The 8,746-nt window shown below is 48.0% G+C and overlaps 1 pseudogene; it reads left to right on the plus strand.

The window, feature by feature from the left end:
- The first annotated feature begins 4,029 nt into the window (after positions 1-4,029).
- Positions 4,030-8,746, plus strand: part of LOC123101158 (disease resistance protein PIK6-NP-like) — a 27,354-nt pseudogene continuing 22,637 nt past the window's right edge.

An 8,746-nucleotide genomic window follows, 5' to 3' on the forward strand; every position in this document is an offset into this window, starting at 1 on the left:
ATTGGCCACTTATGATGGCATTTTGGGCTTGGATTGGCTGGCTCTCCATAGCCCTATGCAGGTGGACTAGGTCCAGAAGTGGTTGTCCTTTCATTATCAGAGTGCTGTGGTTATTTTGCAAGTAGTCTTACCTTCTGAGTTTGCTTTCACCATGGTTTCTATTGCTAGTGTTACTTGTTTTGCGGATATGCCTGTTGCTCCTGACATGCAAGCAGTTTTAGACAAGTATGCATGCTATATTTTTAACGAGTTCCATATGTTACATTTAAACTGGTGATTTTAACAAGTTCAACTATTTAAAGAAAACTAAACAAAAACTAAGTGAGGTACCGGATGGTGACCTTGTTCTCATGCCCGCCCTTGTTGGCAACACATCCATCATGTTCTTGCCGTTGTTGTCGCCGTTGGAGGGCGGCGTCGACACCACGCGGATGTCTCCATGGTGGTCCTGGACCGGTCCTTAGCCAGGCTAGCGTGAGGTTGGGGATCCAACACCACCCATTCTGGCACGTAAGGATGGCAATTTTATCCATGGACATGGATATCCATGGATATCCGACCCGAATGGATAGGGTTTGGATATGCTTTTGTGTCCATGGGCGGCGCCCAAACCCGACCCGATTGTTCGTGGATAGGGCATGGATATAATCTTGTACCCATGGATATACCCAAACTCGACCCGATAGTATGACTTAATGGGGGAAAATCTGCTATCCCTGCCCCACGGTCATATGTCTCACAACAATTTTACACTTTTTTTTATCTAAATCATGCATAAGAAATTACACAATCCCCATCATAACTTTTTTTAGTTGACATTCAATCCTCTATGTAACATAATCCAACACCCCTTCCCTTATTTTTACCTCCTCCTTAAATGACTCGTCATTCTCATTTGTTAGAAAAATACTAAATGATCTTAGGTTGTTAGTGGATGTTGATTTACCATAAGTGAAGCCTAGCCTACCACGAGGTGAAGAATGGAAGAGTTTATGTTAATATTGTGTTATGTCTTATTTATATGTCTCGAGAGGACCCAATGGATATCCAATGGGTACGGATATCCATCGGATTTGGACGTGGACACAATTTTTCACCCATGGAGTTTTTCATGGGCGGGCAAAGACTGTCTTCATGGACATGGATATGGATTTGAGATTGTTCAACCCGATGCAAACCCGACCCATTGCCATCCTTACTGGCACGACGTTCGACGTCATGCTGAACGCGGCCCGGCACTGCACATTGCGCCAGTCCCGCCGCGGTTGCTCCGCTGCCACCTCGCCGACTGCCGGGCCAGACGACTAGGAGTTGCTGTCGTCGTCACCGAGGTAATGGAGGAGGCACTCGTGCACGTGCTGCGTGGCCGGGAGGGTAGCTCCGCCTTCATATCCTCCTTGACGGGACCAATTGTGACGCCGCAGAGCTAGGTGGTCATGCCAACTCCTACTTGATGTAGCAGAGAGGCAACAACGGCGGCTCCCGCTTGATGCGGTGGTGAGGCGACGACAACGTCTCCACCTTGACGTGGTGGCGAGGCGGCGACGGTGGTCGGAGTAGGATTCTTGGTCACATGCCTTAAATAGCGGAGGCAGGTGGAGCAACAACGCCTCACGGCGATGCAATGCCCAGAGTAGGGTTCTCGGTCACATGCCTTAAATAGCGAAGGCAGGTGGACCAACACCGCTTCACGGCGATGCAATGCCCAGAGTAGGGTTCTCGATCACATACGCCGAGAAATAGCGAAGGCAGGTGGACCAACACCACTTCACGGCAATGCAATGCCCAGAGTAGGGTTCTGGGTCACATGCCTTAAATAGCGGAGGCAGGTGGAGCAACACCGCTTCACGGCGATGCAATGCCCAGAGTAGGGTTCTCGGTCACATGCCTTAAATAGCGGAGGCAGGTATAGCAACACCGTTTCACGGCGATGCAATGCCCAGAGTAGGGTTCATGGTCACGTTGGTCTACGGATCAACGTTGTTGAGGGGCGTCCGCTCTAAAGCAGAAAGACAACGACCATTGAAGACCCATATTTTTGTACTTTTCGTTTGAATTTGTGCAGCGATCGTCGGAGACTCGTAGGAAACCTCGCTTAGTTTTTGTTTATCTTTTAAAGAAATAGTTGAACTTGTTAAAAAGTCATCCGTTTGGAATGTAATGTATAGAACTTGTTAAAAATAGTCGCCTTCCCGGCCGCGCAGCACGCGCATGAGCGTGCCTCCTTCTCTACCTCGGTGACAACGACAACAACTCTTCACCACGCAAGCGGCGGTCGACGGGTGGTAGCGGAGCAAGCGTGGTGGGACTAGCGCAACATGCAGTGTCGGGCCGCGTTATAAATTATCCAATTTAAATGTAATATATAGAACCTCATCATCTGTATGGTGTCATGAGATGATTGGTGTGGATACCAATTATTGTTGTATTTTACCTATACATAGCTTTGTTCTTATATGACTTTGCTGTTTGCCGACGTGTTTTTGTATGCGTGTGTTGATGTTAGCCATGTGGATCCTAGCTATCCAAAAGCCAGATGTGTGCTCTTTGAGTTTCTATCCTCTTGGTGCTCCTTTGTAAGCAAACAAAATCCACCCTTTATCAGAAAAAGTTATTGCTATTAAAATTTATTCTTAATTACTAATAGAAGTTATTTTAGGACACCCATATCCACCACACGTGTGGTATATTTGACATGTGCTCACACATCGTGTGTAGTGTGAGCAGGAGGCAGCCCACACGGGTTGTGTGTGGTGGATATTGGAATTGCTCACACGTGTGGGCGCGGCTACTTCGTGACACACGCCCAACAAGTACTACTCATCTCCACCCCGCGCGTGTGGCACGAAGCAAAAAATGCCCACATATCTTGGCGCAGCTACATTAGGTACCTCGCGGATGACGATTTAGTTGCCATTCTGGTTGGCATATGTAGTTATCCGGGATGGCAAGTGTAATTGTAAAAGCATGGCAACTCTATCTATTTTGGTTAACTATAGTTGCCATGTCTCTAATTTATGGTAGTTGTCATATGTAATCAAACCGTAGTTACCGTGTATGATTAACTACTTGCCACATATGGTCAAACAGTAGTTGCCATGTGTGTTTCCTAGTTGCCACGTGTGGTCCAACCATAATTGCCATGTATTGTTAATAAACACGTACGCGCAACTGCAGTTGTCATCTACCAAAAAATCACAGTTGCCATGTTTGTTTACCTAGTTGCCACGTTCGCGTAACTGCAATTGCCATCCACAACGTAGGAATGTCGTGTGGGCGAAAAGCAGTTCGTCCACACGCGCATGAACTAGGTGGTGGCTGTATGGGCAGAAACTAGTTCGCCCACACAGCGCAGCTGTCAAACAGCGTGGTGCGGGCGTGTGGGCAAACTCTCCAACACCCACACACCAGTCTCGTCCTACGTGGCACATCAAATCCACCTTTTCGTGTCAAGATTCGCGCAAAAGACAGTGAACGACGATCCAAGCGTGTGCGCGAGTTGAGAAACGCCCACACGTGTGGGCGTTAGTGTTTCTGTTATTTTAAATGTATTTGCAATTGAAGAACACCTGGTGCATAGTTTTTTTTTTTTGAAAGAACATGGTGCATATATTGTTGCCTGTACATAAAACTATAAGTGTGGGCGTCTTCATGCTAAAAACCGCCAAGTGCGGGCTGTTTTTCCCTTGGCTTAATCCTCTTCATTGGATGTAGAATGAATGCTGGATTGGTGGCTGCATGTTACGGCGTGACTGGCCATGGGCAAAGTCAGCTGACCCCAGTCCCGCGGGGACGCATCTCGTCTGTTTCGCGTTTGTTCTGATTCCCGTGGGGCGTGGCACATCCACGGAAGATGCCCACAAAGGATCTCATACTAGATCACAGTTTATGCTTTCTTCGGTAATACGAGTACTGAACTTTATTGTTCGTTATTAGGACTTGCTAGCACGACCTGGAGTCTTAATCTTCTTTTAACCCGTCGTTGGCCATCTTCTTTCCCCACAAGCATCATCAGCACCACTGCTAGCAATGGAGGCGACTGGTCTGAGCGTAGGGAAGTCGGTGCTGAATGGAGCGCTGGGCTACGCCAAATCCGCGCTGGCGGAGGAGGTGGCATTGAGCTGGGAGTCCGCCGCGACCAGGCCTTCATTGCCGACGAGCTCGAGATGATGCAGGGTTTCCTCATGACCGCGCACGAGGAGCGGGAGCGGGGCGACAACAAGGTGGTCAAGATCCGGGTGAAGCAGGTCCGCGACGTTGCCTACAACGTGGAGGACTGCCTCCAGGATTTCGCCGTGCGTCTAGACAAGCAGTCCTGGTGGCGCCTCCCTCTGACGCTGCTGGACCGGCGGCGCGTCGCCAAGGAGATGAAGGAGCTTCGAGCCAAAGTCGAAGATGTCAGCCAGAGGAACGTGTGCTACAATCTCATCAATACCACGGGCTCCAGGCCCGCTGCCCCTGGTACTGCTAGGCAGCCCAGCATTGCAGGTGTGTAAATCGCTAAAAAAATCTATGTATTTTTCTTCTATCTACTCCCTCCGTCCCAAAATGTAAGACGTTTTTCGATACTACGATAGTGTCAAAAAAATGTCTTACATTTTAAAGTAAATTGCAAAAAACAACCACAATTAGGGACTCTAATTCACAAAACCGCCATCATTCGAATTTTTTTTCAAAGAACCACCGACGTTGTGCTAACAGTTTTCAAAAAACGCTGATCGCTCGATTAAAACCATTTTATTGAAACCCGACGAATGGGTCCCGATGACAGGTCCACGTGGTGAAGGAGAGACGGCGCAGCTGGTCAACCCCGTCTCCTCGCGAGTTTTCTCCACGCGCTCTCGCGCCTCCGTACACGCATGGGTGCCCGCGGCTCCGACAAGGCAGGCCGCCGGCTGACAAGCCTCCCATCACCGCCAGCTTCTGCTCCACACAGCACCGCGTTCCGTCGCCTGCCATGGCTCCCGGTCACAAGCCAAACAAGGATGGAGGACAGGCCCAGGAGGTCTTGTGCCGGCCTCTGGGTGGCGAACCGGCCGCCGCCGGATTGCAGGGGGGCGTCGGGAGCAGACCACGGTGGGTGGTGCCGGACTGCAGGGGGTCGGGAGAATACCATGACGGGGATTCACCGCCTGCTACTGGACTAGGCAGGGGGCAGGGGAGCACTAACTGCTTGAGTTCGTCTGCCATGGCGGCCGCCATGCTCGCAGCTCGCGAAGGATGGCATTACAACGTGAAATAGAGCAGAGGGGATGGGGGGAAATCGAGAGGAGCTCACTTCGATGCAGCAGGGAGCTCAGTGGGCTCGGGGCAGGCTTGGAGGCGGCGAATCGAGGGCGAGGAGCGGACGGTGCAAGCGGCCGAGAAAGGCTCGATTCGGCCATCTCGTTGCGCCCTTGCTCGAATCCGTCGGCGAGGGATACCAGCGCGAAAAGGCGAAGCTAACCGACATAGTCTAACAGCGGTTCGTCGGCAGTGGCTACGCTGGCTACGATCGGCGGCGAGGCAGTGCTGTCGGGAGGCTCAGAGGAGACCTGCGGCAGCGCGCATGACGCGGCTTAGACCAGGCGGCAAGGTAGAAGGGAAGATGGAGGAGAAATAAAGGCGGGGCAGCGACGGCTTGGCTTGCCGGCGGCGACCTGTGGTCCGGCCTCGGATCCTTCCGGATCGGGGCGGCGGCGGCGGGCGTGCACAGTGGCTCGAGAGGACACGGAGATGTGTTTTATTATTATTATTATAGGAGAGATATCACACTAACATGCGGGTCCTATGTCTATTTTGATGGTCGGTCAAACGCCGTTAGTTTTGGTTGCCGCATCATCACTTACGGTGGGTCCTATATGTCAGTTTTAGCGTTAGCAAGTGCTTATATGAGCGATCAGTGTTTTTTGAAAACTGTTAGCACAATGTTGGTTGTTTTTTGAAAAAAATCTGAATGATGGCGGTTTTATGAATTAGGGTCCCCTATTATGATGGTTTTTTGCAATTTACTCTACATTTTGAGACAGAGGGAGTAATAAATAAACGTATATATGCAAGCAAAAAAAAATGTACTCGCAAATTCGGGCTCACCCCCTTCCTTCGGATCTGCCGCATCAGGCTCTGCTCGCCTTGCTAGTCGCTCACCTGAATCGCTGCTTCACATCACCTCCTCTGCTCCTGTGGCCGCCTGCAGTCTCAGTCTCAGTCAGAGGGAGGGAGGGAGGGACGGCCGACGCCAAGCAGTATGAGTCGAACTGCGCTACAGTGGAGGAAATGGAGGAGACTAATTTTATCGCGATTTTTAGGGTGGAATTCTCGGATTTGGGGTTACTGCCCCCAACTGCGGGGTTGCTGACCAGGCCTTTAGGTTATAGAAGATACCATACCGTGAAGAAATATATGTATGTATGTATATGATATTGGAGCATGCCTGGGGACTGATTCCTTGAATACAAATCATGTTCCTGTTGGTGAAATAAGCAAAGTAATCACCAAGTTCCCTGTGATCTATCTGACCGAATTAATTAAGTGTCTATAGTATTCTTTTATGAGATTGTTTTGAAATGCACTAATGAACGTAGGAGCAACATTGATTATTTGATTCTTATTTGATCCATCGATACGCACAATCGCAGGTACAACAATGCTTGGCATTCAAGACGCAACGAAGCAGGAAAAGTCAAAGGTGGATCTTGTCCAGCTGATAAACAAGAAGGATGCCGACCTAAGGGTGATCATATAAAGTAGTTTAGGATAGAACCCTTTGTCTCGGGCCGCGTGTATATATTGAGGTAAAGCCTTGGTTGACAAGTTACAGATCAAGAGAGGAGATCGAGAGAGGAGGAGGAGATTGACCAAGAGAGGTCGTTATATGAGATATACGGGATAGAGAGAAGAAGAGATAGATACAAGTTTAAACACCTCTCCTGTCCCTATACAATAATTCTAACACTCCCCCTCAATCTAAACCTCAAGCCTTGCTAAGGTTGAGATTGTACTTGAATTCATCCAACCTTCTCTCGGTCAAGGGTTTAGTGAACCCATCTGCAAGTTGATCCCCGGTGGGGATGAATCGTATCTCAAGTAGCTTTTGAGCTACTCTCTCTCTCGGACAAAATGGAAATCCACCTTAATGTGTTTTGTTCGTGCATGGAAGACAGGATTTGCTGAAAGATAGGTTGCACCAATATTGTCACACCATAACCGTGCAGCCTTCGGAGCTTTAATTCCAAGCTCATAGAGTAATGTTTGTATCCACATTACTTCAGCTGTGGCATTAGCTAATGACTTATATTCAGCCTCTGTACTTGACCGTGAGACAGTAGCTTGCTTCCTTGCACTCAATGACACAAGATTAGATCCCAGAAACACAGCAAAACCACCAGTAGATCTTCTATCATCAGCACACCCTGCCCAGTCTGCATCTGAATATGCAGTAACAAGCAAGGAAGAGGACTTGACAATCTGAAGTCCAAGCCCTTGAGAATACTGGAGATACCTTAGGATTCTCTTAACTGCTGTCCAATGAGTAGTTCTAGGAGCATGCAAATATTGACATACCTTATTCACTGAGTAAGAAATATCTGAACGTGTAAGTGTTAAATATTGCAAAGCACCAACAAAACTTCTATATTTTGTTGCATCTTCTAGACAAAGAACTTCTCCACTATCAACTGTAAGTTTTTTTGAGGTGGAAATCGGTGTGCTGACTGGTTTGCAATTCTCCAATCCCACCCTCTTTAGAACATCAGTTGTATATTTTTCCTGTGAGAGAAGTATGCCATCTTTGACTTGCTTTACTTCTATACCAAGAAAATAGTGAAGATCACCTAGATCCTTGAGAGCAAATTCAAGTTTTAAATCCTTAAGCAAACAAGTTGTGGCCTCTTGACTTGAACTAGCAACAATTATATCATCAACATAAAAAAGCACAAAAACAGTGATATTGCCTTTGCTATAAAAGAATAAGGATGTATCTGTTTTGGATGGTGTGAACCCAAGATGTTGTAACTGTATGTTCAACCTAGAATACCATGCTCTTGGAGCCTGCTTAAGTCCATATAATGCTTTATCCAACTTACATACATAATGTGGTGTGCTATGATTTTCATAACCTGGTGGTTGCCGCATGAACACTTCTTCCTCAAGAACACCATGAAGAAACGTGTTCTGAATATCTAGCTGTCGTAAGCTCCATCCTCTGGAAATAGCAATGGATAAAACAAGGCGAATGGTAGTTTCTTTAACCACATGACTAAAGGTATCATCATAATCAATTCCAAACCTTTGCTTAAAGCCTTTTGCAATCAACCTTGCCTTGTACCTGTCTGTACTACCATCAGATTTCCTTTTTATCTTGTATACCCATTTGCAATCAATTATGTTTGCATCACGTTGCGGTGGTACTAGATGCCAGTTCTGATTTTTTATGAGTGCATTATACTCATTATCCATGGCTTCCTTCCAATCCTTACTAGCAAGTGCATCATGCAAATTAACAGGTTCACCAGTAGTGGCAAGAAAAGCACGCTTAGTCGGATTATACTTTATTGTACCATCACTGTATTTTTTTCTTTGACGATACCTGACCGAGACCTGGTGTGTCGTCGGGGAGACGAAGGAGCCACGGAAACAGTTGTTGTTGATTGTGGCACGGGAGATCCAGCAGCTTCAGCGTCAGCCACAGAAGATCCAGGTTGGTGTGGCTCCTGATCCGAGGAAGATGCGCTCAGCTCCTCGTCCTGGCGGCGCACCGGATCGGCCA

The sequence above is a fragment of the Triticum aestivum genome, chromosome 5A (assembly GCF_018294505.1).
Source record: "Triticum aestivum cultivar Chinese Spring chromosome 5A, IWGSC CS RefSeq v2.1, whole genome shotgun sequence".
Classification (NCBI taxonomy): domain Eukaryota; kingdom Viridiplantae; phylum Streptophyta; class Magnoliopsida; order Poales; family Poaceae; genus Triticum; species Triticum aestivum.